Genomic DNA, 7,253 nt, shown 5'->3' with positions numbered 1-7,253 from the left:
GAGTCTCTCGTCTTACGAAAGCTTCACAACCCCAGACTTTAATATGTGCTAATGAGGGAACTTTCCCTGTCCACATTTCGTGAGGGGTTTTGGCAACCTTCTTTGTAGAGACAAGATTGAGGATGTGGGCGGCTGTCTCTAAGGCATACCCCCAGAAGTGAATGGGAAGCGAAGCCCGACTCATCATAGAACGAACCATGTCTAACATGGTTCGATTACGCCTCTCAGCTACACCATTTAACTGTGGTGTCCTAGGAGGAGTCAATTGTAAGACTATCCCACATTCTTTCAGATAGTCGTTAAACTCGATACTAAGATACTCCCCGCCTCTATCGGATCTAAGTATCTTTATCTTTCTGCCCAATTGATTTTCGACTTCATGCTTAAACTCTTTGAACTTTTCAAAAGTTTCTGACTTATGCTTGATCAAGTAGATATATCCATATCTGCTATAATCGTCAGTGAAAGTCACATAGAATCGATTAGCATCTCTTGTAGTTGATCTGAAGGGCCCACACACATCTGTGTGTATGAGATCCAACAAACCTTCACCTCTTTCACAAGACCCTGTGAATGGTGATTTTGTCATCTTTCCCAAAAGACAAGATTCACACATATCATCTGATTTTAGGTCAAATGATTCCAACACTCCATCCTTTTGGAGTTGGGCTATGCGCTTCTTGTTAATGTGTCCAAGACGACAATGCCACAAGCATGCCTTGTCTACACTATTAGACAAGTCAATATTAAGTACACTATTTCCTAAGCTATCAACACAAGTCACTGTCTACACTATTTCCTAAGCTATCAACACGAGTCACTGTTTCATACACACCATCACAAGGTAAAGCTTCAAACAATGCCACAAGCATGCCTTGTCTACACTATTAGACAAGTCAATATTAAGTACACTATTTACACTTATAGTTTATAAAAACATGGTCTCATGAATATTACGTGCATCCAAAAATTCATGTACCCTTTTGTAAAAATTCATATTACTTTTTATGAGGTTCTTTAGGTGCCAAATAAAACTTTATTTTATCTGCCATTAACCGCGATCAATTATAAACTAAAATCCGGTATTTTAAAGTTTAGTCGTAGATCGGTTTTAAGAACCGGTAATAGTCTTAATAAAACTTTATTTTACACTTAAGACTTGGAGTTTTGGATGAGTTATAAAATCACTATTTTAAATCTCCTTTTAACAATCAAAAAACTTATGACTTCATGAATTTGTAGAATAAACTCATTTTATTTTATAAACTCAATTTTATGCATCTTGTGATAAAAGTCATATTTTGATAAACCAAAACTTGGGTGATGATACTTATGTTTTAAATCTTATTTAGCATGCATAAAACATAATATCAACATGTTGCGTTATGTTTAAAACACCAATATCATATATTAAGTTTCGACGCAAAAAATAATCACTACTTTTATTATTTGTCGTTATAACGCTATAAACCGATTTTAGTCTTTTTAATAAAAACTCCTTACCTATATATCTATCTGTATCTATATCTATATATCTATATCATACATACTTATTAAGCTAGCATTTTTTCTTGAATCTCATGCATTTGAAACCCCTTTTTTTAACTTCCTCAAACCACATTCATTTGAAACCTCCTTTTTTAACTAATGCAACTCAAAAGTTTTCTTAATTATGATTTAACACTCAAAAGTTTTATAACTTATATTATGTTTAATTAGCATTTAGTGAAAAGTTTACTATAAAAAGGTCAATCTTTTGTGTCTTTTGTGTTATATAAAATCTTACATGTAAGAAGGATTTGAAGATATTGTGATTCAAAAGTTTTCATATAGTTGAAGCATTCATGATCCAAATATGATGATTTGAAGAAATGGGTTATTTCGCATCGATGGTAATTGTAATATGATTTTTCCTTTCAACCAAAACAAATGAAGCTTTTCTATTCTTTCTTTATATTCAATTTCTCATTTAATCTTTATATGTGATTTGTGTGTATTACTCAATCTTGAATGTGACTCTCTAAACATCAATGTTTTGCTTGGAATATCTTTCTGATTCTTCTTTTTCAATAAAAATATTTTGATTGCAGGTTAGTGAAGAATTGTCATCAAGTTTCTATGGTTGAATGGTGTTAAATAAAGAAAGAAGATTCATAAAATGGATATAAGTTTTTTTGTTTGAGCAAAGTTGACGAATGTTAGTTTTATTCTTTTGATTTAAATGTGCGTTTATGTAACATCTTTATTTCTATATTCAACCACCCAATGCTCTTATTTATTTGACTTTAGTTTTTCTATTTTGATTATGTTTATTTTCTATTATTTTTTTGTTGGGTTATCCTACACAACATATTTAAAAGACAATACTTAAAAGACAATATTTAAAAGATAACATAATTTTGAACATTTGATATGTAATTATGATAGACTTATCATGATATTTTATTCATATGAAAGTAATTTATCCATATCACTACTACAAGAACTACATATGACATTTACGAAAATATATATATTATATGTGATTTGTTTAACATGTATATGCACCTATGTATGTTATAAATTTATAATTAAAAATCTTTATGTTTAATAATTGAAGGGATTAAAATGATGCATCAAAACCAATTATTTAGACAAATATAATAATAATAATAATAATAAATATACATTTCCAAGTACCACATTCATTTGAAACTCACACTACAACTCAAGAGTTTTTAACTTATGATTATTAATTAGTAATCACTAATAACTTTTTATTTTCCTTTCTTTTATAAGGTTGTAAAGTTTTGCTCATTAAAAACATTAATGTATTTGAAGAAATTTGTGATTTAAATATGAAGAGTTAATATAAATGTTATAATAGATGTTTTAGTGTTTTTATGTTATTAAAAGTTATAGTGTTTATTTTTCATATTTTTTATTATTCGTTGTATATATATCTTTTTTAATACAAATGTTATAATAGATGTTTTTCTATTTTTATGTTACTAAAAGTTGCAGTTCATATTTTTGTTCATACGTTTTGTTACCCGTTATATTATCATTCATTTGATGTATAATTTACACAATTTTAAACGGTTTATAAAATTATCAAATAATTGTATATATCACAATGACTTAAAAATTAAACTATAATGTTTAATAAAACTAATATGTTAACTATATGTTTGCTTTACTACTAACATTTTGTTTCAAATTAGAAATATTAAATAATAATTTGGTAAAAGTTATTATTTTAACTATATAATTCTATTCTCGCGCAACGCGCGGGGATTCGCCTAGTATACTTTTAAAGGAGGCGTTTTTTCTTGCACCATATTCATTCGAAACTTCCAAAGCATTTTTCCTTGAACCTCATGCATTTGAAACTCCCAAGAATATTCAACTTATATAATTTAATTTATGATTAATTGAAATGTTGTGATTTGTAACTTCTAAAACTCTTCAAATCATGCTATTTAATTGATGGGTTAAATAAAATATTTAGCCTATATAAGAATATTGTAGCTTGCATATTGCATGTATGTCAACACAAAATGATAGATTATATTGGTAGAGTTTGAAGAGTTATACGAGTGGTTCCATGGATGTAAGAGACAATTGCAACTTTTCTAAATGTAAATGCAAATTTGGTGCATGTAAAGTTTTATATATTAACCATGCTTCAAATTTGGGTATGTGTGTAAAGGTATATTTAAGACAATTTTTTTAATTTTATGTGTTATGGATCTTTTTATAATCATAAGATGATGAAGTGGGACTAATAATTACTTCTCATTAGCTTTTGGTAAATCAATCTTTAAGCTATTTATCAGTTAGAATAATTAACTTTGTTAACATGTATGTATATTTATGTCGTCTTTCTCCTTTATGTTAAGACAATCTATTTTTCTGTCCAAATGAACATTATTCAACATGTATTTTATGTTAGTAGTTATATACCATGTTAGTTTCTATCGTTTATTTTGGTGTAAATAGCATTGATGGAACTTTTGATAATTGATTTTGATAAAAAGGAGTTTACAATTATTATTCCAAAATGTTGGTGATAGTGATGAATTAGAACGAATGATTTTAAATATGATATGAATTTATTGTTGAAAACCAATGATTATTTATGTGTTATAAAAATACATTCATTATGTTTTCGCAAAATTTATATGTATGTATCCATTTTTAAATGTTTTTATAGTAATAAAAATAAGTACGCTATTATATCTTATTACATTAGTCAATTCCTTTTTTCCTATTCGTTCTTCACCTTAAAGTTAAAGTAAAACTAAAGAAAATATTAATACTTTTATAAAAAAATATAAGTGATAAAGATATACTTCACATGTAACACTCCCCACTCCCTAACCCACTCTTAACATGTTTTTTTTAAGATTGGTCTTAGTACTTAACAATCACTATAGCTTTAAATTTCAAATCACTATTTTACTTGGACTCTTCATTCCATTCCAATGGTTATTTGAAAAGAGTTGAAAAAATGAGTTTTGTCGCATTAATGATTATTTCAACGTGATTTTTTTTATAACAATGTTTTTATATATCAAATGTATGTTGATTTCTAAATATTCTATTTGAATGGTTTATAAGTGTTTAATAAGTTTTGTTTGATGTAAATGTTATACTAAATGTTGTAATGTTTTTATGTTGTTAAAAGTTGTAGTGTTTTTCCATATTATTCTATTATTTTTCCATACTAATTTTTTAGTTGATATATATAGAAATCAACATACGTTTGATATACAATTTACACAACATAAAACGGTCTATAAAATCATCAATTAATAGTATAAATAACCAATGATATAAACTTATTGCAGTTAATAAAACTAATAGGTTAACTATATGCGTTATTTTGCTACTGACATTGGTTTTTACATGTATAAATACTAAATCACAATCTGTAAAATTTTATTATTTTAATTAAATAATTATATTTGCACGCAACGCGTAGGGATTCGCCTACTATACTTATAAATGAGACATTTTTACTTGCACCACATGCATTTGAAACCTCCATGACTTTTCAATTTCTTTCTAATCTAATAATTATTATAAATTGGTTAATAATGTTAAATTAATACAAAAACTAAATTCTAATAATAAATTAACTAAAATACAAAATATCATATTTTATTTTTATTTATAAAATTATGACTTTAACTTTTTAACATATTATAGTTAACTTATTAGTTTAAATATGTTGTCATATGTGAGAAATTATCATTTTAAAGTGACAACTTTTGTATAATTTATGATTTTATGCAAAATAGTTAAATTATTAATTTCAATATAATGTTAAATGGTTAACTTAAATCAGAATTTCATTTAAAATTGAAAAAATTCGAGAGACTATTTTATAAATAGTTAAAAGTTATAAATTATAGTGTTAAACCTAAATTGTAATCTTAAATTAACAAAAAAAAAACCATTAAACTATTTTTTATAATCATTAAGAATTTTCAAATAAGTAGCTTATAAATAATTTCCGATAAGAATAGTTAAAAGTAATATTATATAAAAAATTATAATGTTATCTTTAACAAAAAAAACAATGGTTGTTGTTTTAAATAATTACAATCAAAGAAACTAACAATATTCATCAAATAAATTAAAAAAAAAAAATTTCTGAAACTAACTTAAAATAATTAATAGTTTCTAAATAAGTTATTTTAAATAATTTACAACAACAATAGTTAAAACTAACATTATATACAAAAATTATATTGTTACCTTTAAACACAAAAACAATGTTTGATGTTTTAAATAATTACGATGATAGAAATTTAAAAAAAAACAAATAAACTTTTTAAAATTAATTAATCATAACAAGATATCATTAAATCATATATTATATTTAATTTTATTCATGAGTAGCCTGCAGGTAAAGGTCATTGAGTCAGTTAGGACTTTAGAATTTTAAAAGATGTCTACGTTGTCATATAATTTAAAACAAACAATGTTTATACCAACTTATTATAATATTTATTATATAAGAGCGAACAATAATGTCATTGATATATTTAACAAAAACGTATATTTGTAAAGATTTCAAATATATTGTTGTATTCTGCACAACGCGCGGGTATTCGCCTAGTATACTTATAAATGAAGCATTTTTCCTTTCACCACATTCATTTGAAACTCTCATGCATTTTCCTTTCACCACATTCATTTGAAACTCCCATGAATGTTCAATTTCTTTTTAATAATGATTATAAGTTGGTTAATAAGATTAAATAAATATCAAACCTAAAGTGTAATAATATATAAACTAAATTTCAATATTAAAAGAATATCTTTACTTCTACTTATAAAGTTATGTTTTTTTTTAACTTTTAACATATTATACTTAATTTATTAGTTTTAATATATTTTTGGTTGTAAACCATTATCATTTTAAAGCTACAACTTTTGAACAATTTGTATAAAATACTTAAATTATAAATTTAAATATAACATTACAAGATCAACTTAAATATAAATTTTAGTTTAACTTAAATAACCCAAATAATATTTTGTAAATAGTTAAAAGTGATAAATTGTAGTGTCTTTCTAATAATGATTATAAGTTGTTTAATAAGATTAAATAAATATCAAACCTAAAGTGTAATCATAAATAAACTAAATTTCAATATTAAAAGAATATCTTTACTTCTACTTATAAAGTTATGTATTTAACTTTTAACATATTATACTTAATTTATTAGATTTAATATGTTGTTGTATGTAAACAATTATCAATTTAAAGCTACAACTTTTGAACAGTTTGGACAAAATACTTAAATTGTTAATTTAAATATAACATTATAGTGTCAACTTTAATATAAGTTTAAGTTCCACTTAAAAAACCCAATGAATATTTTATGAATAGTTAAAAGTGATAAATTGTAGTGTTAAATGCAAAAAATAAATTATAATCTCAATTTAACTAAAATATTTCCTAAATATATTTGTATAATCGTTAAAAGTTTTCAAATAAGTAGCTTAAAATAACTTACAATAACAATAGCTAAAAATAACTCTATATAAATGATTATATTGTTACTTTTAAAATCAAAAGACAATGTTTAATGTTTTAAATAATTATAATAATAGAAATTAAAACGTTAATCAAATAAATTTTAAAAAAATTAATTAACAATAACAACAACTATAAATAACATTAAACCATATATTATATTTAATTTTATTCCTGAGTAACTCGCGGGTAGAAGTCATTTAAACGGTTGAGATTATGC

The sequence above is a fragment of the Lactuca virosa genome, chromosome 4 (genome assembly GCF_052849685.1).
Source record: "Lactuca virosa cultivar CGN04683 chromosome 4, Lactuca_virosa_CGN04683_v6, whole genome shotgun sequence".
Classification (NCBI taxonomy): Eukaryota; Viridiplantae; Streptophyta; class Magnoliopsida; order Asterales; family Asteraceae; genus Lactuca; species Lactuca virosa.
This window is presented reverse-complemented; position numbering follows the sequence as displayed.